This window comes from Mustela nivalis (genome assembly GCF_964662115.1).
Source record: "Mustela nivalis genome assembly, contig: HAP1_SCAFFOLD_760, whole genome shotgun sequence".
Lineage (NCBI taxonomy): Eukaryota > Metazoa > Chordata > Mammalia > Carnivora > Mustelidae > Mustela > Mustela nivalis.
The window spans coordinates 97,437-121,978 of record NW_028135903.1 but is presented as its reverse complement, the minus strand read 5'-3'; the positions used below and the strand labels follow the sequence as shown (position 1 = coordinate 121,978).

At 38.5% G+C, this 24,542-nt stretch overlaps 1 long non-coding RNA gene and 1 pseudogene across 2 annotated transcripts; one reads left to right on the top strand and one right to left on the bottom strand.

Annotated features, from left to right (window-relative positions):
* Positions 1-1,434: 1,434 nt before the first annotated feature.
* LOC309857477 lies at positions 1,435-20,049 on the top strand. Its single transcript, XR_014307731.1, has 4 exons — positions 1,435-1,542; positions 2,841-2,886; positions 19,648-19,792; positions 19,931-20,049. It is a non-coding gene; the product is annotated as an uncharacterized lncRNA (long non-coding RNA).
* LOC309857478 (PRELI domain containing protein 3B pseudogene) lies at positions 9,916-10,878 on the bottom strand (annotated as a pseudogene). The gene is made up of 2 exons: positions 10,139-10,878; positions 9,916-9,923 (listed from the first exon to the last, which is right to left on the bottom strand). The product of its transcript is annotated as a PRELI domain containing protein 3B pseudogene (transcript).
* Positions 20,050-24,542: the final 4,493 nt, after the last annotated feature.

Here is a 24,542-nt window from a genome sequence, read left to right as displayed (position 1 = left end):
TTATATTAGTGCTTAGTTCTGTACCCTATTATAAAATTTTCGTTCTGTTGATTTAAAGATCTCTCTTTAAATTAATACATCTTTTCTCTCAAATAGTAAAAATGGACTTTCCTGGTTTATTTGTTTTTAGCTTTTAAGAAAAATAGAACTGAGTTGTTATTTTTCTAATGTATCAGATACTTAATTTATGGTTTCTAATTTTGGTGACACAACGTGTCACCTCTATTTTTATTAACTTAGTGTTTTATTTTAAATCTTGAATCCATGTGAACTGTACCACGTATGATCTATGTACATAACTTTACACCAAATTGTTAGGAAGGGATTGCTGTTGGGAATATTCCATTGTTTCCTCAGTACTTTGAAGTGCTACATTTATTATACTGCATTCAAAACATACACCTAATCATGGCTTTGTTTCCATGAAGTAGATGGCAAACTATCTTTAGTCGAGTAAAATTATGCGCATTGATACTTATTAGGAATTCTTTTTGAAATGTTTTCTGTTCCTTTGGATTTTTGCTTATTCCAGATGAAGTTGAGAGTGCTTTTGTGAAGTACACTTAAGGTATACAAAAATCAAAGAGAAAAAGATGTATATAAAAGTTGATGAGATTCATAGTGGAATGTTTTCAAAGAATATTGATTCTCTGAAAGGGATCTTTCATTTATTCAATAACCTTAATGTCGCAGAGGAAAGAATATGTTTATGTAAATGAATATATATATATATATTTGGACTGTTTTATGATTTATCTACAATTTTCGTTTCTTGCTTTCATGACTTTTGATGAACTAGTTTTCTTGACCTCACCCTTGTCCCCTGGCTTTTCATTTTCTGAGAGAATCGCTGATGGTGTCAGATACAATTTTTTTAAGCATTCTTTTATGGGTTTTTTAATAAACATTTTATTTATTTATTTGACAGACAGACATCACAAGTAGTCAGAGAGGCAGACAGAGAGGGTGGGGGAAGCAGGCTCCCTGCCAAGCAGAGAGCCCGATGTGGGTCCGATCTCAGGACCCTGAGACCATGACCTGAGCGGAAGGTAGAGAGGCTTTAACCCACTGAGCCACCCAGGCGCCCATAAGCATTCTTTTACTGTATTGGTGGAATCTACTTTCTAGCATTGAAAAAGTGAAGGTTACATGCAGGTTCCCGTTCCCTGACAGCTCTAAATTGCACACTTGCAGAGAACTCAGCTGTAATCTGTAAGCTGTGGGGAGTCCCGGGCTCTGACTGCTTGGAGAGCTATCTCAAGCGCCCCAAACTTTCTCGGGCTCCATAGAAGATTGCACTCTCAGCCAATCTCGCACCAGGGGTAGCGGGGAAAGGTAGTTCAATTGGTAGCGCTGATTGCCAGGACTGCCAGGTTCTGAGCAAGCCTGTTTCTGCGCATGCCTAGTTCCGCCCTCTGCCTCTGTGCTCCCTTCCACCGCTCCTTTCCCCGTTCTATTCAGGTCTCACGTGGGAGGCGATTCCTGCGCCGCTGAACATCCGCGCTTTTCCGGGGCCAGTCCCTCCCAACGAGGAAGCGACAGGTGAGCCCGGAACAGCTGGACAAAGGCTGAGGTTTGGCGCCGCGCTGCCCGGGGTCGCGGCTCTGGCGTAGGGGGTCTGTGCCCAGTAGTGTGGAGGAAACCTGCGGCCCGCCCACGGCAGGATGGGGACCTCCGCATCAAGACTAGGGGTCGGAGACCCCACGTGATCGGCCCCTGCGCGGAGCGTGCGGGGCTGTTCGTGGAGCCCCTTTTGGGAGGCCAGAGGAAGAGGGCGTGTGCGCGTGCACCGTGGGCGTGCGGACCCCTTGGGTGGGGGACGGCGCCGTGGGGAGGACGTCTACGCGTGCGCGGTGGGTGCTTACGTGCGGCGGTCGGGGAAGCGGGGCGCGCCCCCCCGGGCTGTGCGGTTACCGCCGTGGCTGTGCGGTAACCGCCGTGGCTATGCGGTTACCGCCATGGCTGTGCTGTTACCGCCCGGCCTAGGGGAGACCCTTCCTTCGCTCTCCCTTTATTCTTCCTGGAGGCTGAGCTGCCCACTAGCCGTGCCCATCACTGCATCCCGATGTGCGCTGTTAATCAGTCCTGACTTGTCCTGGCGTTCACGAAGCGTCTTCAAGAATTCTCTGCTTTTGTCTTATTTAACTGCCAAATAATAATAATAATAATAATAATAATAATTTTTTAAATTAAAAAAAAATAATTCCCCTCTTGAAAGTTAGCGACTTGTTCAGAATCCCCTTGTTAGTGGCGAAGACTGAAAGTCGTGTCTCCTGACTCGTGAGAGAGAACTGTCTGCTTTTACAGGCAAGGAAAAGCAAATTACATTTAAAATGTCCTTTTGAAAAATGGCAACAAACACAGAAATTGAGACCTAGACCTTTCCTTAAAGCACTGCTTTTTATAGCTTTCTGCGGAATCACTAACCAAGGGTTTAGTAACAGTAGGGAAATTGATAAACGGGTTAGTCGGAGTATTTTTTGAATAGTTTTGGTGAAGAGTTCATGTTATTTCACTGGGTGTATTGTTTGGTCTGAACTGGTTTATTTAAAAATTTGTGTGTGTGTGAGCATCAGGGAGGTTTAAACTGTTAAATCCTCAGGGAGCAAATATTTACATTTACCCAGTGAAAAACGTTATGTCCGGGAGCTGCTACATGATAATATCAGAGTCATGTTATATAAGGGGTGTTTCAGCATCCGAAGGTCGGAGGTACTGACCTTCTTCCTGTCTGTTGGGTGTGTGTAGTTTCTAGGGCAGGACGATTCTGGAGCTGCTAGGCACGCCAGATCTTCCATGGCCCCTTCCCTCTTGTAACCCAGAGTTGTCTGCATTTTGAGAGTTGTCTGCGTTTATCCAAGACAGCGGAAAATGAACAAGTCCCAGGTAAGTTATTTGTTCATTCCCCACTTTTTTTTTTTTTTTTTTTTTTACAGTGGACTTTGTGAGATTTGTAGGAGTCCATATGTTAAGATGGGGAAAATTAGTAATTGATAAAAATCTAACTTTACAGAAAAATATAAAGTAACATCAGGAGCAAGGCCAGGTTGGCTTATAGATACATACTGATCATTATATATCTTAGAGTTTCTAAGGTAATCCACAAATACGTCTCTGCTGTTTCTGATAACCACGGAAAAAGGAAGACACTGTATTTGGATACAGACAGACCCTTTCTTTTTTTTTTTTTTTAAACACAAAAAGTTCTTGAAAGGTATAATTTTTGGTCTTAACATGGGGACACATAGTGGGTAACCTTCCAGTGACCGCCCTGAAAGGAGTGCCTAAAGCCATTCCTCACTGAGAGTAATAGGGTCCAAGAGATAGTTAAAGTAGTGCATTTATAATGGTCTTATTTGGTCCTGCTATAAAAGCTGGTATGTTCAGAGGAATGAATGGCCTGCATGCCTGTTAGAAAAACTCTCCGTGAGGACTTTAGCCAGCTTATGTATTTAAGTTGCACAGCCAATGGTTCAGAGGTAAATTCTCTGGTAAGTATGTCTGAGCTTCCCAGTCAAATTCTTCCCATAGAATTCTGTCCTGGTCTTTCCCCTCTGCTATTGGGATCTACCCAGGTAAAGGTGGCCAAAGATTTAATTGTAATTGCTTTCCTCGAAGAACTGCTGCATTACTCTACTGCAGCTCCTGGATCAAGTCTTCTAGTATCAGTCTTCTGATGGCTTTTTCGTGGAGTCTTCCTCATTGAGCCGTGTGGTTCGGTTCCAATTTTTTATCCTTTGTCTACTAGCTTTATCATCATATCAATACGCAAACATTGAAAAGATAGGTAGAGAGTTGAATAGTACTGTTCATTGTTTTGAATACTTCTAGAAATGTATAAATTATCTTCATGTATCTGCAATGGACATTTTCCCCCTCAATTGACCAGTAATTTGGGATCTATTCACATGTAGTTTAGCCCTTTTAATGCTCTATTTTTCACACTGTATGGTACACTATATTCTAAATACTATATTTTATTGATAGGCATTTAGGTAATTTCCACTTTTCATTAATATATATGCTGCTGTGAATATACTTGTTCTCTCTGCATAGATGCAAGTGTGTCTCCAGACTCTGGAGCAGTGCTTCTCAAAGTTAGGTTCTTTGACCAGAAATGGCAGTATCACCTTGAAACTTGTCAGAAATGCAGATTTTTATGTATGTTCCCAGACCTTCTGGAAGAAAAATTTGGGGGCGAGGCCCAGCAATCCATATATTTTTTTAAAGATTTTATTTATTTATTTGACAGACAGAGATCACAAATAGGCAGAGATGCAGGCAGAAAGAGGAGGAAGCAGGCTCCCCGCTGAGCAGAGAGCCTGATGGCAGGGCTCCATCCCAGGACCCTGAGATTATGGCCTGAGCTGAAGGCAGAGGCTTTAACCCAGAGAGACACCCAGGCACCCCAGCAGTCCATATTTTTAACAAGGTGTGCATATGATGCTCATACACATCAAGTTTAAGAATTACTGCTCTATAGTCCAATGATTAGTATTTTTGAGTTACAGGATATGAGCATTTCTAATTTTTCTAGGTAAACTTATTCATTAGAAGACTACTTTCCCTCTCTTCTTTCCAGATATAAAAAGTATTTGTACACTAAGGGGTGAAAACTTTAATTTCCATTTTTCTGGTTGAATTTTTTTGACTTTCATAAATCTGGCTTTTTAAGTTCTTTCAGGCTATGGAGTTTTGTAAGAATTCTTACGTATTTTAGGTGGTAATCTTTTTTTTTTTCTTTTAAGATTTTTTTAAAATTTATTTGACAGAGATCCCAAATGGGCAGAGAGGCAGCCAGGCAATGAGAGAGGGGAAAGCAGGCTCCCTGCTGGGCAGAGAGCCCAATGGTGAGGCTCATTCCTAGGACCCTGGGATCATGACCTGAGCCGAAGGCAGAGTCTTTAACTCACTGAGCCACCCCGGCGCCCCTAGGTGGTAATCTTTCATGATAATTTTTATCAATTTTCTTCTCTCCATATGCTTTGTCTTTTAATATAGTAGTATTATTTCTGGAAATTTTACATTGTGATACAACCCTTTTGCCTCTTCTATTTTTTATTATTGTTTTCCTGACCCTGGGGGCCTGATGACATTTTTCTGTTTTCTGTCTTTTTTCTAATAAGACTTTTTAAAAATATTTAGTACCTTAATCTAGAATTTTTTAGTATAATGTGATAAGGGATCTGATTTTATATTTGAGCATCTCTAAAAAATAAGCAGAACAATAAAAGCACTAACATAATACACGTGAGTGGGAATGCCTGCCGTGTTTCTTCTCCATTATGCACGTTGCTGACTTTGGACTGGGTTTTTTTTGTCATGTTCACAAAGTATCCTTGAAGTCTTATTTTATTGAAAATTAGAATAATTTTTCCAAATGCTTTCTTAACATTTAATGGGAATGATGATATATTTTTTCTTTTTAGATCTATTATATTTCCATATTTCTTAAAAACTAATCTTTATTTTTTTAAAAGAAGCCCTACTTGGTCAAAGAGTGTTACTCTTTTGATGATAACTGTAATTCTGTTTGTCAGTATTTTTTTCCATAACCTTGTCACTTAAAAAACATTTAATTTGATTTCACTCATATGTATAATTTAAGAAACAAAAGGGATGAATATATGGGAGGGGGGAAAGGAGAGGGAAACAAGCCATAAGAGACTCTTAAGGACAGGACAAACAGGGCTGGTGGAGGGAGGTGGTGGGGATAGACTATATGGGTGATGGTATTATAGAAGGCACTTGTGATGAGCACTGGGTTTTGTATGCAAGTGATGAATCACTGAATTCTGCACCTGAAACCAGTATTGCACCGTATGTTAACTGACTAGAATTTAAATAAAAATTTGGAAAAAGTATTTAATTTGTTCCTTATTATTCCTAGTGGCTTTTCTAATTTGTTTGGACTAATATTTATCACAGATAGTATTTTATTCTTCATGGAGCCAGCTTTTGGTTTTATTGATTTTCACTCTGTTTTTTTCCCTTTAAAAAAAAAAAAAGATTTGGGGTTCCTGGGTGGCTCAGTGGGTTAGGCCTCTGCCTCCTGCTCAGGTCGTGATCTCGGGGTCCTGGGATCAAGCCCCACATTGGGCTCTCTGCTCAGCAGGGAGCCTACTTCCTCCTCTTTCTCTCTCTGCCTGCCTCTCTGCCTCCTTGTGATCTCTCTCTCTGTCAAATACATCAATAAAATCTTAAAACAATTATTTATTTGAGAGATTGAGCACGGGCATGCATGAGCCCAGGAAGCCGGGCACAGAGAGAGGAAGAGGGTGTATTATGCAGATTCCACGCTGAGCCTGGAGCCCAATGTGGGAATCAGCCTCACAACCCTGAGATCATGACCCGAACATAAATCCAGAGACCGATGCTTAACTTACTCTAGCACCCAGGCACCCCTCCACTGTTATTTTTTTTTAAGATTTTATTTATTCATTTGAGAGATCACATGTAGGTGGTGGGTGGCGGTGGGGGTGGAAACAGACCCCCCGTCAAGCAGAGAGGCCAATGTGGGGCTCAATCCCAAGACCCTGAGATCACGACCTGAGCCGAAGGCAGAGGCTTAACCCACTGAGCCAACCAGGCACCCTTCCACTGTTATTTTTATTAACTTCTGCTTTTACCTTTATTCTTTCCTTCAGATATCTTTGGTTATAGGATGTTTTTTGTAACTTTTTGTTGAAGATGAGTTTATTGTAAAGCTCTTTATTATGCCCATGTAAGGATATAATTTCCCTCTACTACTACTTTGGCTGCAGAATCAGTATCATGTATCAATATGTGGTGCTTTTTTTTTTTTTCTACACAGGCTGCCATTTCCTTTCTGATACCTTCTTTGATCACTTACTTAAAATGTATTTTATTTTTTAATCTTATTTTTTAATAAAGATTTTTATTTATTTATTTGACAGACAGAGATCACAAGTATGCAGAGAGGCAGACAGAGAGAGAGGAGGGAGCAGGCTCCCCACCAAGCAGAGAGCCAGATGCGGGGCTTGATCCCAGGACCCGGAGACCACAACCCAAGCCGAAGGCAGAGGCTCAACCCACTGAGCCACCAGGTGCCCCTTTAATCTTATTTTTATACATACAACAAATGTTTTTAAAAAATCCACAGATTGTAAGTGTAGAGCCCAGTGAATTACCACAAATCTAATGCCCGCATAACTAATACATAGGTCAGAGCAAACACTGGCAGCGCTTCTAAAGCCTCCCTTGTGCTCCTCTCACAATCCGTACCTGTTACTATGCTGGTCATTCATTTGTGTGTAATCAGTGGCTTCAAGGGTAGCATTAAGTAGTGAAATGATGAAGACCATCTGGCCCTAAAGGCCTAAAGTATTTGCTCTCTGGCTCTTTACAAGGAAGACTTTCCAGATCCTTGGATTAGTTTATTAAAGTTATTAATGTTGCTGTCATTTGTATCCTGTTTAAAATTAATTTTCCTACTCTAAGGCCAGATTGATAATCTCCTCTGTTATTATCTATTTATTTATTTATTTATTTTGGCTTTCACATTTATGCCTGTTTTAATGGACTTGGTATTTACTTTTGTTTGTTTAGAAATTTTTTTTAAGATTTTATTTATTTTTTTGACAGAGATCACAAGTAGGCAGAGAAGCAGGCAGAGAGAGCAGGGGGAAGTAGGCTCCCTGCTGAGCAGAGAGCCCAATATGGACCTCGATCCCAGGACCCTGAGATCATGACATGAGCCAAAGGCAGAGGCTTAACCCACTGAGCCATGCAGGCACCCTGTTGAGAAATCTTTTTATCATTAGGACATTGCATCTTTTTCAGAACAAGTATAATTTACAGAAATTATAGAAGGCAGCTTTTTATCAAATATCAATGTTTAGCAATGTTTTGTTTTGCCAGAATATTATTTCAGTTGTAAAAACCATCTTCAGTTGCAAAAGGTAATCAAAAACCTTACTAGAGGGTGCTTAGGTGGTGCATCCGGTTAGGTGTCTGACTCTTGTTTTTCGCTCAGGTCATGGTGTTGAGGTGGTGAGATTGAGCCTCACATTGGGCTCTGTGCTTAGCCTCTGCCCCTCCTGCTTGTGTGCTAGCTCTCTCTAAAATAAATAAGTAAATCAAGGGGTGCCTGGGTGGCTCAGTGGGTTAAAGCCTGTGCCTTCAGCTCTGGTCATGATCTCAGGGTCCTGGGATAGAGTCCCACATTAGGCTCTCTGCTCAGCAGGGAGCCTGCTTCCTCCTCTCTCTCTCTGCCTGCCTCTCTGCCTACTTGTGATCTCTCTTTGTCAAATAAATAAATAAAATATTTTAAAAAATAAAATAAGTAAGTAAATCTTAAAACACAAAAAACTCTTTGGATTTAACTTGGCTTTATCCTAAGAAGTCTTAAGCTAAACAATATTTTAAGTAGGAAAACATGCACTTTTAAATAGTTTGGTATACTGTTTCTGTAGTTATAAACATATATCAACTGGTTTCTTTTATAGGAAATCTGATGAGTTTATCACATCAAGCATTATGTAATCCAAGACAAGAGCTAATTACCTTCTAACTATAGTACTCTGTGTAACAATTGCAAATATCAAAGGTATTAGTGGTTAATAATTGCTATACAATTTAAAACAAAATTTGTTTACTGGATTGTTTTTCAGATTGCAGCTGCTCCTTAGGGATTTCCTGTAAATAAAAGCTCCAAAGCAATTCATGTAGGGCTTAGTTTAGATCAGTACTTTTTTTCTCGTTATCACTCCCCCTCCCACAACCCACCCCCCTGCAGTTGCACCATATTATTAAAAACACTAAGTGCCTGGGATATATGCTTCAGAAGACAGTGATTGAGTAATTTCAATAACGTGAAGTTCTTCATGTAAAAAAGATGTTTTTTTTTAATTTTTAATTTTTTATTATCATAGAATGTATTATTAGCCCCAGGGGTACAGGTCTGTGAATCGCCAGGTTTACACACTACAGCACTCATCATAGCACATACCTTTCCCAGTGTCTGTAACCCAAACACCCTTTCCCTAACCGCCCCCCCCCCCGCAACCCTCAGTTTGTTTTATAAGATTAAGAGTCTCTTATGGTTTGTTTCCCTCCCGATCGCATAAAAAAGATGTTTTGTAGTCACAATTACTTCAAAAAGTAATTATATCCAAATAACCTGGCATGTTATGCTTTAGCAATTAGAGAACCATGGCTTTGACACCTGACAGTTTATAAGTTATTGAAATGTGAAATGCTAAACGATGTGAACAGCTCTTCTCTCTTTGGAGTGCTGCAAAGTTCCAGGTTGACTTTATTTTTCAGATAACATCTTAAGCCCACTTTATAGCATATTAAGTCATAAAGGACAAATCCAGGGAAGGTAATACCTTTCCTAAGTTACAAAACTGTAGCAAATTAGTACAGTACTCTTTAATACAATAAAATTCTTTGTTGTTGTTGTTGGAGTTCTGTATTACTTTAATAATAATTTTCACTCCAAAAATGTCATTTAAGTACCAAACAAAACACTGTGGTTTTTAATGGTGCTTTATAACAGAGCAAGTTATTTTATACAAATCAGTATCTTTTAAAACTGTAAAATTTTTCCTTTTTTAAAGATTTTACTTAGAGAGTGCAAATAAGTGTTCACACAAGCAGGGGGAAGAGGCAAAGGCAGAGGGAGAAGCAGACTTCCTGCTCAGTGGGGAACCTGATGTGGGGCTTGAACCAAGGACCCTGAGATCATGATCTGAGCCAAAGACTGATGCCTAACCAACTGAGCCACCTTGTTGCCCCTATAATTACTCTCTCTCTCTCTCTCTTTTTTAAGGATTTCCTAATGCAAGCTCTTTAGGTTTACCGGAGCAAGATAATTATATGTATTTAGGTGGCTCAGCTTTGTTTTGGGGTTAATCCAAAGCCGGGAAGAGTACTAATGCATGAAAAGCTTTACAGTTCTACATTAAAGGAGATGTAATATGCCAATATGATTTTCTAGGTCCTTTTCAGAAATTGCTAAATTTTCACATAACTGCTAGAATCCTCAGGAATTAGATGGACATTTCATACAATACTACTTTCGGATGATCCCTTTTATTTAGAAATCTGCCACCTCTTTGTTTTGATAAAAAAATCATACAGTTTTTCTTCAGCTTATTAAAAAATATCCTACCTAAAATATATTTCTGATTTTTAAATAACAAGTATATTGCCAGCTTGCAGAGATGTGGGGAGTGGGTGTTTCGTGTAACAGCTTTCATCCTCATTTCTCTTACAAACCCTGCCACTGCATTTGGTGTCTTCATGCTCCCTCTTGCCGAAGCTGCCAAGTCTTCAGTCTCAGCATTTAATTGATATATTACCCATTCCATTGTTTCCTGGCCTTTATTGGCATTTGAAGATACCATGCTTGCCGTCAGTCCTTCAAGGTAACTGCTAAGACTGACTCCTTCCATAGTGATCGCAGCTTCTTGAGTCAAAATATTTTTTTCTGGGTCTTGAAGGTGTGGTTTGTGTATAAACTGCAGAAACCGTATTTGTAAGTGAAATATTAGTAGGTTTAAGTTCCATCGCTTTCTCTGCAGAATCAAGTACAGAGTATTCTTGCACAAATGTGTTAGTTTTTGCTGCAATATGAGATTTCACAATGGAAGGCAGCCCCCACTCTGTGCTGAGAAGTCTTTGGCTGTACAGCTTTCCAGAGTGATCTGTATGTCTGTCCAGTACATTACCTCCAACCACATTTGGGTCTTCCTGCGTTGCAGCTGTAATAGTTTCCAATGGGTGGTCAAAGACGTGGTCTGAAGTCCAGATCTTCATGGTGCCGGCCACTTGCACAATGTCCCTGGTGTTCACTTTTATTCTTTCTTTTAAAGATTTATTTTATTTATCTGAGAGACAGAAAGAACACGAGTGAGAGGATGGAAGGAGGGAAAGAATCTCAAGCAGAACCACTGACCACAGACCCCAACGTGGACCTGATCCCACAACCCCGAGATCATGACCTTAGCCGAAACCAGGAGTCAGACGCCTAACCAGCTCCGCCACCCAGGCGCCCCTTATTTCTCATTTCTTACCACACCAAGGATGTCCCCTTCTATCCCTTCTTATCTAACGTTTTTCTTGTTTCTGTGAGTGTCTATTAAATTTTATTCAATGGTTTTGAACATCTATTGAAATCATGTGATTTATCTCCTCTATTTTCTTAGTTGGTAAATTACATTAATTTATAAATGTAAAACAAACTAGATATTCTTGAAACTGAGCTGGGCCATGGTATTCTTTCTATATATTCCTGGCTTTAGTTTGATAATACTTTGTTTTGGATTTTTATATTTGTGTCCTTCATGAGAAAGACAGACCAGTAAGTGTTTTGGGGTAGAGAGGGGGCAGAATATGTTCTTGTTATGATTTAGTATTTAATATCAGGAATATGTTGAATATATAACATGAATTTGGAGTATTTCCTCTTGTTTTCTCTACAGGATCTTTTAGTTTGTTGCTACTTCTTAGGTTTTCCATTCATATGTGAGGACATCTGTGACTGGAGTTGCCTTCATGGGAAGATTTCTTTCTTCCTGTCTCTCTTCTGTTAAGGAAGCTCTTTCCCAACTTGGGGCTTGAACTCACAACCTTGAGATTGAGAGTCAAGTGTTCCATCAATTGAGCCAGCCAGGCACCCACATAGGAAGAGTTTAAATTATAGATGCAATTTCCTTAACAGACATGTGGCATTAGATTTGATTTCCTTTCCTTTCCTTTCCTTTTCTTTCTTTGTTTCTTTCTTTCTGCCTGTTTTTTGTAGACTACATGTCCACAGTGGAGCCCAGTGCAGAGCTCAAACTCATGACCCTTCGACTGAGACTTGAGCCAGGATCAAGAGTCAAACACTCGGGGCACCTGAGTGGCTCAGTGAGTTAAGCCTCTTCCTTCAGCTCAGGTCATGATCCCAGGGTCCTGGGATCAAGCCCCACACCTGGCTCTCTGCTCAGCAGGGATTCTGCTCCCTACCCACTCCCACAACCTCTGCCTGCCTCTCTGCCTACTTGAGATCTCTGTCTGTCAAATAAGTAAATAAATAAAATCTTAAAAAAAAAGTTGGACACTCAACCAACTGAGCTACCCAGGTGACCCTAGATTTTCTTTTTTAAAAAGTAAGTTTTGATAAGTAGTTTCTTTCTTTGAAAGTAAACTTTCCCCCCACATTTTCAAAATTATTGGCCCTTAATTTCTTCACTATATTTTTATAGACCACAGAAACTGTATAGAGATGTTGTTTTCATGCCAGATATTGGAGAGTGAACCTTTCTTCTTTATAACTTGATCAGCTTTGGCAAAGAATTGTCAAGGTACAAACTTGGTTTTGTCCTCTCTCTTTATACTATATGTAGATTTTTTAAATTTGTTAATGTCTGATCTGTAACATGTCTTTGTGCATATATTAGCTGTAACTTCCTCTTTTGCTTTAAAAAAAGGTAGATACTTACTGATTTTTTTAACTTCTCTAATATATACTATTAAGGATTTTTTTTTTAAAGCGTAACTTCTTAGATGTGTCTTACAGGTTTTGGTATGTTGTATTTTGATAATTCACTTAAAAATGTTCTCTAATCTAGGGGTACAAGAATGTTTCAGTCGGTTAAGTGTCCAACTCTTGGTCTTGGCTCAGGTCGTGGTCTTGGGGTTGTAGGACTGCGCTGTATGGAGGGCTGCATGCTCAGTGGGGAGTCTGCTTGATATTCTCCCTCTGTCCCTCCCCACCCACTTGCAGGCACATGGTGTGTTCTCTCTCTCAAATAATAAATAAATAAATAACCTCTAATCTCTATTTAGAAATATATTTCTTAAATAAATATAACACCACATGTATCTTAATCTGTAAACGTGATGTTTTCTGGTTAATCTTTTTCTTACTGATATATTAAACACTGTAAAAAGAATGTTCTCTGTATGATATCAAATCTTTGAAGTTGTAGAACTCTGCTTTGTGTCCCAAACTGGTCAATTTAAGTACAGAGTATGTGTGGATCTGAAAAGTGTGTGTGTGTATGTGTGTAAATATATTTGGCAGTTTGGGACTACATTTTCCCTGAAGGTAATTACTGTTTCATTTCTCTCTGGCTGCTTTTAAGGTTTGCCATTTATATTCAGTCTTTCTCATAGTTTTTATATCTCTTCTGAAAACTCTCAATCTGTCCATTTTTTTCACTTTATCATTTTTTAAAAAGATTTTATTTCTTTATTTGATAGAGATCACAAGTTGGCAGAGAGGCAGGCAGAGAGAGGGAGAAGCAGACTCCCTGCTGAGCAGAGAGCCTGATGCGGGGCTCGATCCCAGGACCCTGGAATCATGACCTGAGTCTAAGGCAGAGGCTTTAACCCACTGAGACACCCAGGTGCCCCTTCCCTTTATCATTTTTTTAAAAATTATAGTTGACAAACAATGTTACGTTAGTTTCAGGCATACAATATGGTGATTCAACGAGTCTTTTTCTTTATCATTTTAACCATAGTCATTAAATATGTCAGATAATTCCAATATCTGGAGCTCCCTGTGTCCTAAGCTTAAATTTTTAGAAGAAATATATTAGACCATTCATTCGGCAAATATTTTTGGAACACCTTTCATGGACTGTTTTAAGTGTTTGGAATATATACTATAAACAAAATAACCTGCGTTTCTGAACCTGTTTGGAACCTGGAGAGTTCTGCATGGCCATGCTGAATTACTTTTTGCTTTTTTTTTTTCCTGAATTACTCTTAATAGACTGTTATGAATTGAGCTTGCAAGTGTTTTATTTAGAATATATGTATCAAAATTAAATAGGAATTGTTTTTGAACAATATTTTGTTACTAAATTTATAATGTTCCACAGATATTTTTTATGGTATAGAATGTTTAAATTATATGGGTTGTTGGGGGTTGCCTAGTGGCTCCATCAGTTAAGCGTTTGCTTTTGGCTCAGTTCCTGATCTCGGGGTCCTGGGATCGAGCCCTTCATTGGGCTCCCTGCTCAACAGGAAGTCTGCTTCTCCCTCTGCCCCTTCACCTGCCCGTGTGTGCTCTCTCTCTTGGATAAATAAATCTTTTTTTTTTAAATTTTTTTATTTTTTATAAACATATATTTTTATCCCCAGGGGTACAGGTCTGTGAATCACCAGGTTTACACACTTCACAGCACTCACCAAAGCACATACCCTCCCCAATGTCCATAATCCCATCCCGTTCTCCCAAACCCCTCCCCCCAGCAACCCTCATTTGTTTTGTGAGATTAAGAATCACTTATGGTTTGTCTCCCTCCCAATCCCATCTTGTTTCATTGATTCTTCTCCTACCCACTTAAGCCCCCATGTTGCATCACCACTTCCTCATATCAGGGAGATCATATGATAGTTGTCTTTCTCTGCTTGACTTATTTCACTAAGCATGATACGCTCTAGTTCCATCCATGTTGTCGCAAATGGCAAGATTTCATTTCTTTTGATGGCTGCATAGTATTCCATTGTGTATATATACCACATCTTCTTGATCCATTCATCTGTTGATGGACATCTAGGTTCTTTCCATAGTTTGGCTATTGTGGACATTGCTGCTATAAACATTCGGGTGCACGTGCCCCCTTGGATCACTACGTTTGTATCTTTAGGGTAAATACCCAATAGTGCAATTGCTGGGTCATAGGGCAGTTCTATTTTCAACATTTTGAGGAACCTCCATGCTGTTTTCCAGAGTGGCTGCACCAGCTTGCATTCCCACCAACAGTGTAGGAGGGTTCCCCTTTCTCCGCATCCTCACCAGCATCTGTCATTTCCTGACTTGTTGATTTTAGCCATTCTGACTGGTGTGAGGTGGTATCTCATTGTGGTTTTGATTTGTATTTCCCTGATGCCGAGTGATATGGAGCACTTTTTCATGTGTCTGTTGGCCATCTGGATGTCTTCTTTGCAGAAATGTCTGTTCATGTCCTCTGCCCATTTCTTGATTGGATTATTTGTTCTTTGGGTGTTGAGTTTGCTAAGTTCTTTATAGTTTCTAAACACTAGTCCTTTATCTGATATGTCGTTTTCAAATATCTTCTCCCATTCTGTCAGTTGTCTTGATTTTGTTAACTGTCTTTTAATATAAATAAATAAATAAATAAATAAGCATGGGTTGTCACTTAGTGTTGGCTAGATTTTAATCCTGAAAAATATCTGAAATTGTTTTTTTTTCCATGGTAGATCTTCAAAATCTTCAATTGATTTTTAAATATTTTTAATTCCTATTTTTGGTTATTGGACTATACACTGATTTTCTACCTTTCTCTTAAATCTATTTTGGTAGTTCTTTAATGTTTCAGCCCAAAGCATTGGTTTCTTTTGGGATATCATATACAATATTTTCTTTAGGAAAACAAAATATATTTCATGGAGATTTGAGTGTATCTCCTATATTTTCATAGATACATGACTGTGTCTTAAAAGTGTCCTCGTGGGGTGCCTGGGTGACTTAGAGGGTTAAGCCTCTGCCTTCAGCTCAGGTCATGATTCCATGGTCTTGGGATCAAGCCCCACATCAAGCTCTCTGCTCAGCAGGGAGCCTGCTTCCCCTTTCTCTGCCTGCCTCTCTGCCTACTTGTGATCTCCTCTCTGCCTACTTGTGATCTCTCTCTCTCTCTTGCTCTTTTAAATAAATATTTTTAAAAAGTGTCCTCGTATTTATAGTTGTATTTTTTTTTAATTTATTGATTTCACAGAGAGAGTGCAAGCAGGGGGAGCAGCAGAGGGAGAGGGAGAAGCAGGTTCCCCACTGAGCAGGGAGCCCAATGTGGGGCTCGATCCTAGGACCCTGGAATCATGACCCGAGCCGACGCTTAACCAACTGAGCCACCCAGGCACCCCTATAGTTGTATTTTCTTTAAGTGATTGTCTTTTCAGATATTTGGTGCCAAAAAAGATAAATGATTTCTTTCTCTTCTTGAAGAATCATCATTGCTCATTTCATTCTTTTAGCCCTCAGTGTTACCTTATCTGCTGTGAATTACGTTAAACTACTTTAATTTTGCTTATCTATTTTTTAACGTTTTTTTATTCATTTGAGAGTGAAAGAAGAGTGGGGGAAGGGAAAAGGGAGAGGGAGAAGCAGACCCTACTGAGCAGGGAACCTAACATGGGGCTTGATCCTAGGACCCTGAGATCATGACCTGATCCCAAGGCAGATGCTTAAGTGATTGAGTCACCCAGGTGCCCCTATTTTGCATATATATTTTTTGCAGTATATTTGATATTTTCCCTTTATTTTGTTTTCAAATATTTTTGATATTGCAAATAATTGGTTTTGTTTTCAAATCAGTTATGTCACCCATTGGTAAGAAATTTAGCATATTCATATACCATTTTATAGTTTAGGTTTTTTGTTTTACAGTCTTGTTTACTGTATATCCTAGTATAACATCATTAATGTTTTGTGTGTTCTATGTCGTTTTAATTTTTGTCATACACTCAGTTTCTCATTGCACTGCTGGTCAAATTTACTTTCTTTTTTTTTCCTAATTTGATAAATTGTTGGTTTCTAGTTTTGATTATGAAGACATACTGTTATAATAGTCTATATTTCTCTGTTAACACATCTTTATTGAGTAATGTTTTATTATCAGGTTCTTTTGATTGTCCATTTCTTCCCTTTCATCCAAACTAGAAAAGAATGTCAGAATGATATTGCATTTCCACATCACTTCTAAATAAGTGCCTTGGTTTTGCTATTGTATTTCAGAATCTTTTGTTTTAGTCTATTGGTTTTATGAATAGTATATCATCAGTTTTATGCCAGGAACTTAGTGTGTATTATAAGTTCCAAAAAGTATTTTTTTGTCAGTTAATTGAGGTAAGCTGTATATAACTTAAGTGTCAAGCTTGATGAATTTTTATATGTGTGTGTATGTGTGCACACGCATGCACACACCCCTGTGTAATTGCCACCCAGTACCCAAGAAGTTTCTCTGGTACTTGAGGTTTATCTTACCTTGACATATCTTATCATTGATTAGTGTTGCTTGTATATCTGGATTCCACTCAGTATCGTATATGTGAGATTCATCCATTTTGCCAAGTGTATCAGTTTTTCTTTTATCTTCGTTATGTATTCCACTAATAGCCATACTGCAGTTTTATTTCTCCTTCTGTTGATGGGCTTTTGGACTGTTTCCAGGTTTTGGCTAATAAATCAAACTGCTCTGATTATTTCCTATAGACCCTTTGGTTGACAAAGGGTATATAACTAGGAGAGGAATTAATACAATAGCTTTAAATAGAAATTCCTTAATATTTCCCCAAGGTATATGTACTTGCTTATCCTCCCACTAGCAAGGTATGAATGTTACAGTTGTTTTCACATTTTTGCCAGTATCTCTATTTGGTATTTTCCGAGTTTTTCATTTCAGACATCCCGGTGTGTATGTCATTGTGGTTATCATGTGAGAGTTAGGTTCGGGGTAGGTGGTAGGTACTAGATGGGATATGAAGGAGCTTCTCAGTTTCACTAATGTTTTTTTTCTTGATCTAAATGCTAGTTTTATGCATGTGTTCACTGTGTGAAACTACATGGAGCCTTTGTACTCCAAGGTTCACTTTTGTGTTATTTTTAAGTATATTCATACTTCAACAAATTTACAAAAATCACAGAGTTGACAATGACAAATTGTTAATCTAAAGAAGTCTCAAGGATATCATTAAGCTAAAACCAAGAGTCAGAATAACGTTAATTTTTTCATATACAGAGGTCAGAATTCTTCAGCATGTTTCCTTCCTTTTTTTTTTTTTGCTTAAGAGAGAAAGAGACTACACACATAAGCACATGCATGATTAGGGGATGGGCAGAGGGAAAGGGAGAAAGAGAATCTCCAGTGGACTCCCCATTCAGCATGGAGCCTGATGCGGGGCTTGATCTCACGACCTGAGATCATGACATGAGCCAAAATCAAGAGTCAAATGCTTAACAGACCCATCCACCCAGGCTCCCCTAAATTGAACACTTGTATATTTCACCATTAAGTGTAATATTTGTTGTAGGTATATATGAAAGTCCATTATCACACTAGGGAAATTTCTAGTTTGTCACTAGTTGTTTTTTGTTTTGTTTTGTTTTTTAATTACGGTTTTGGTTATATACTCAGATGATCATATTGTCATCTCTTAGTTTTTAAAACTATTCATTCTTATTTTTATTTCCACCTTCAGAAAATTCCTTCATGGCCTGTTCTTCTGTTTTCCATTTACAAAGTGATTTTTTCACACCTTGCATTCTTGATTATTGTCAGTCTCTTACTTCTCTGAGAGCTTTCTGATTCATTGTTGGTGATATCAAATGCTACCAAATTATTATGTTTGTCAAATCTTTATTTTCATTCTATACCTATAGTATTATATTTCACATTTAAGATGTATCTTGTTAAAATACAGTGTCCAGTTTATTTTTTTCCTTGCTTATTTTGTGATACTTGTGTTTATGCAGCTGTTTGGGCATATTCTCTGAGGAAATTTCTTTCTGCCCATGATTGGTGGCCATGTTCTCTCACTCTCTGTCCACTTATCAATTCCCTATTTGTTTCACAGCTTTTGCAGTTGTAGTTTAAGCGGTGTTCTTTGTCCTTTAGCTTTCCTTTTACTTTTTTGGGAGAATTGGTCTATAAATAAAAACCTAGTTACATAATTTTTATATACTCTCAGATCTCTTCTCTGGCTCCCCTTTCTTTGAAACAGTGAGTCGTAAAGTAGAGGCATGCACTCTAGATGACATCCCAAACAATCCAGTTGGTATCTTCTCTGTGTTCTACAGGTATTTCAAGTGTAACAGTTCCAAAATCTTCCCTTCTTATTTTCTACACATCCTAATTATGGGCTCAAAATTGAAGACTTAGAAACTGGAATGTGTACTGCAGTGGATAAAATATTAATAAATATTAATAAATTAATACAATATTAAGCTGTCTCTTTACTTTTTAAAGTTGAAGAAGAATAAAGCTTGTCACAAAATATATTGATAATTTATTTCCATAATTCATAAATACAAACTTGTGTAGTACTCAGAAATACTCTCTAAGGTTGGTGGTGGTCACATATGTTGGAGACTTGGTGTGAAACTACTCTGTAATCCATTTCATAGCTTGCTTTCTTCCTGGCCCTTTCTGTCCTCACAGCTCCAGCTGCTTCTCAACATTTCCTGTGCTGTTTGCCCTCTGCTCATTTCCCAAATGTGCTAGAGGAGCAGAGGAGCCCTGCCTTCGCATGTACCATGGAGTTGCATGAACAACACAGCATGACCGTTTGTCCCGTAGCTGTTCTTCAGTGAAGCTCAAAATAGAACTAATTTTCTTCCTCATTTATTTTAGTCTGTCTGCTGTGTACTCTCACCTTAGCAATTGTAACATACTACTGTGTGTTTTATTACCATATTATTGCTACTTGAATCCAAGAACAATTTTAATAATTTAGCATTTCTAAGAACTAGAATGGTTCCAGATACAGTGTGTAATTTGATCATTTTTTGCATGAATAATACCTTAAGCAATGGCATAGTATTTCCATTATGGTTTCTCATCTTCCCACAAAGTATAAAGTCAGATGTTTTGCAAACTATTTGGTAATCCTGGTGAGGATTGGTTCCCATACAGCTTTTTCCATGTTACCCAATTCTGAACATTTCAGATTGAACAGAAATTCCAGGGGTCAGTGTCATTTAAGGATGTGACTGTGGGCTTCACCCAGGAAGAGTGGTAGCACCTGGATTCAGCTCAGAGGTCCCTGTCTAGAGACATGATGCTGGAGAACTACAGTAACCTTGTCTCAGTGGGTAAGGTCTGGTTTTTTGTAATTCTAAGTAGCATGTTCTCATTCTTTTAACTGTGAAGCATATAGACACTGTAGAGTTGGATGATTTTTAATATTGGAACTGAGTAATCAGTGATAATTGATCTCTTTTGGGTACCAGGAAGATATTTGTGTTTACCTCTCCAGTGAAATGTTCAATAGCATCTTCATCGAGCAGCTCCAGAAGCTTGCTGCTCTTTCAGAGACCCTGCAAGCCAGGACTTCTGGTCTGAATCCTGAACTGTTTTGCTTTGTCAGAGTATTGTGTTACCAAACCAGAAGTGGTCTTCAGGCTAGAGCGAGGAGAGGAGCCATGGATACTGGAGGAAGAATTCCCAAGCCAGGGCTTCCCAGGTGAGTTAATGGACTCTGCACAGATGAACATCAGGGCATTTAGTATTTTCCCATGATTAACTCAGAGGTTGACAATTTCAAGAATATCTCTTTAGATGTCTTAATCCTGGGAACTGACTGGGAATACTGGTTTTTTAACAAATCTCCAGAAACCACTCTTAAAATAACATTTTTTGATTCACTTTTTTAGTATTTACCATTCTTACATCTGTCAAAAAACCAGTCCTTGCCTACTTTATTTTTACTGTTGTTTTTTTCATTCCTTTGTTTCCCAAAGCAGTTTCAGTTGCCTGCCTTACTGTCATCAGGCATTCTTTCATATGCTCATTTTTTGACTCCAAATAATTTTTGAGTAATTGCTATTATCTATGTGTCAATGAGCTTATACAAATAGCAGTACAGCCAACAAATACATGAAAAGATGGTCAGCATTACTAAACATCAGGGAAATGCAAATTGGAACCACACATCACACCATTTAGAATGGCTAGTACCAAGAAGAGAAGGGATAACTAGTTCTGGGAAGGATGCAGAGAAAAAGGAACGCTTGTGCACTGCTGACTGTGTTGTAAATTGGATCAGCTACAATAGAAAATGGTATAGAGATTGCTCAGAAAGTAAAATATAGAACTATCTTGTATGATCCAGTAGTACCACTTGGGAAGACACCCAGAGGAAATGAAAACAGGCTGTGAAAGAGAGAATATGCATGCTGGTGTTTATCACAGTATGATTCACAATAGCCAGATACGGAAATGACCTTAGGTTCCTGTTAGTGGATGAATAGCTAAATAAGGTAGGTATGTGTGAGTAATGGAATACTATTCAGCCATGAGAAAGGACATTCTGCCACTTGCAAAACGGGTGAACCTTGAATGCTTTATATCAAGTGAGATAAGTCTGACAGAGAAAGGCAAGTACTGCATGTTGTCACTTGTGTCTGGAATCTAGAAAAGCTGAATTTGTTATAAACATGAGTAATGTGGTGGTTACCCAGAGGAGAGGGAGAGATAGAAGAGATGTTGTTTAAGTGTATAAAAAGTATAATGAGTAGTCAAAAAGCCCTAGAGAGGTGCCTGGGTGGCTCAGTCATTAAGCATCTGCCTTTGGCTGGGGTCATGATCCCAGGGTGCTGGGATCGAGCCCCACATTGGGCTCTCTGCTCAGTGGGAAGCCTGCTTCTCCCACTTCTACTTTCCCTGCTTGTGTTCCCTCTACTGCTGTGTCTCTGTCAAGTGAATGAATACCATTAAAAAAAAGATAAATAAATAATCCCTAGAGATGTTATATATCATATAATGAAAACAGTATTTTGTTACAATAATCAAACTGAGACATTAGAACTTAATTATTCTAATTACTAATAAGAAATGGTAATGATGTAACATAACAGGGTTGCTAATTATTGGTACAGTGGCAATTACACAGCATAAAAATGTATCAAATTAACAGATTGTACACTGAAAATGTATGCAGTTTTTTGTCAAATGTAAATTTAAAAGGTGACACTAAAATCATATACTTATGTGTATTAAAGCTCTGTAGTGGTAAAAATTATCCTAGAATTAGAGCAAAGTTAAGTTGACTGTGCTACTCTAAGAAGAGTCTTAGGGAAAACCTTAAGGAGATCTCCATCAAAGCAGCATTTGATTTTTCCCCTCCATAATCCCAAAGGAAAATAAACATCTCGGGGCACCTGGATGGCTCAGTGGGTTAAGCCTCTGCCTTCGGCTCGGGTTTACTTTGGCTCTCTGCTCAGCGAGGAGCCTGCTTCCACCTCTATGCCTACTTTCGATCTCTCTCTCTCTGTCAAATAAAAAATAAAAGCTTTTTTTTTTTTTAAAAAAAAGCAGAATTTGAATGAGATGATTGTGTGAACTGTGAGGATCCTGCTTCTTCATAGAAGGGATAATAGCAGCTACTAAGCCAATGAGGAGGAATGTGTTTGGTCTTTCTTGGGAAGCAGGAAAAATAGTCACAATGGCCAGGGGGAATGTTTGATGGGAAGTGGCGCAGGAAATGGTGTCAGGCAGCTGTGGACCAAAAGAAGAATATCATAAGTCTTACTGAAGTTTTTAATTTTATTCTTACTAGTGTATTTTGGGAAACAAACAATGTCTTACTTATAAGATCTCTCTCACCTCTGTAGAGAAAACGTTGGAAAGAACGTAAGCACTTAAGAGAGTTTACTAGTGGAACCTTTTAAGTTTTCCTGAAGGGTGATTATGGTCATTTAGTCAAAATTGGAGAGGAATGGAGGTAATGAGAAGAGGCTGGATTTTCTCTGTATTTGGAATAACTGAAGAATTAACATTTGTATTGGGGTACCTGGGTGGCTCAGTTGGTTAAGTGTTTGCCTTTGGCTCAAGTCATGATTCCAGGGTCCTGGGATCAAGCCCTGCTTTGGGCTCCTTGTTAAGTGGGGAGTCTGCTTCTTACCCTTCTTCTCCCTCTGCCCCTCTCGCCCTGCTTATGTTCTCTCTGTCTCTGTCTCAAATAAATAAATAAATAAATAAATAAAACTTTAAAAAGAAAAAAAAAAAAAGAACTACAAAAGGAAGAGATGATGGCACTTGAAGTATTTAAAGAAATAATGATGAAAAATTCCCAAATTTGGCAAAAAAGATATTCATACCAATGGCATGTCATGATTAAATTTCTGAAACCAAAAGAGAAAAAAATTCTGAGAGTAGAGAGAAACAACTCATTTCCTTTGGAAATGATAGTGAATTCGTCATCTGAAACCATGGAGGCTAGAAGGCAATAATACATTTTTTTTTCCGAGTACTGAAAGAAAAGAACTTTCAAACAAAACAGAACTTTGGCTTGTGAAAATACATTCTTGAAAGGATAACTGAAGGTATCCTACAATGGAAAAAAAAAAAAAAGAGAAAATGTTGTTAGCAAACTTATCTTTTAATAATGGCTAGAGGGGGACGCCTGGGTGGCTCAGTTGGTTAAGCAGCTGCCTTCGGCTCAGGTCATGATCCCAGCATCCTGGGATCGAGTCCCACATCGGGCTCCTTGCTTGGCAGGGAGCCTGCTTCTCCCTCTGCCTCTGCCTGCCATTCTGCCTGTGCTTGCTCTCCCCACCCCCTCTCTGATAAATAAATAAAATCTTAAAAAAAATGGCTAGAGGAAGTTCTTTAAATAGAAAGGAAATATCACAAGAAACTGTGGAGCTTCAAAAAAGAAAGAACATTGGAAGTGGCAAAAAAAAAAGGGTAAATATAATAGAGTTCCCATCTAAGGAGTTTCTGAAATCATATTTGATTGTTGATACAAAATTTATAATATCATGATTTGATGCTCTGTGTGTGGAGGATATGATGTATTTACAAGATAGAATACAGGAATTTAATTGGAATTAAAGTGTTATATTTCCTTGAAGTGGTAAAATGTTCATCCAGGAAGACTGTAATAAATTATATATGTACATTTTACCTAGAAATGGACTTGGAATACTTAGAACAACCACTAAAAAAAAACAAGGTGGTAAACTTAGAAATACTGTAAGTAAATGAAGACGGAATCTTTTAAGAAGATGTTCAAGTAACCAGTAAGAAAATAAATTAGGAACAGATGAATGAGAAACTGAGAAAACAACAGAAAAATAAAACAACAGACTTAAACATTGACATAGCAGTGTCTACTGTAAATGTAAATGATCTAAACACACCAATTCAGGGCACCTGAGCAGCTCAATTGGTCAAGCGACTGCTTTTGGCTCAGGTCGTGATCCCGGAGTACCAGGATGGAGTCCCACATTGGGTTCCAGGCTCCATGGGGAGTCTACCTTTCCCACTGAACTTCTCCTCTCTCATGCTCTCTCTCAAATAAATAAATAAAATCTTTAAAAAATTTTTAAAAAACACACCAATTCAGGTATAGACTGGCAGACTGGATAAAACAAAAAACAAAAGGCAGAAATATGTTATCTACAAAGAAATTCATTTCAAATACAACATAGTGAGTTTGATGGGAAATAGAAAAAGATACAGTGGGGTACCTGGGTGGCTCAGTCATTAAGTGTCTGCCTTCAGTTCAGGTCATAATCCCAGGATCCTGGGATCCAACCCTGCGTCAGGCTCCCTGCTTGTCGGGAAGTCTGCTTCTCCCTCTTTCACTCCTCCTGCTTAGGTTCCCTCTCTTTGTGTCTCTCGTTGTTAAATTAATAAGTAAAATCTCTTAAAAAATGAGAAAGAGGAAAATACACTATGCAAACATTAATAAAAAAACAAGTCTGACTCTATTAATATTAGATAAAGTAGTCTTGAGAGCAAAGGAAATTATTGGAGAAAAAGCAGTATTCCATTGAAAAAGACTGTGATCCAAAATGTGACCCCACCAAACAACAGAAAGAACCTCATAGTACACAC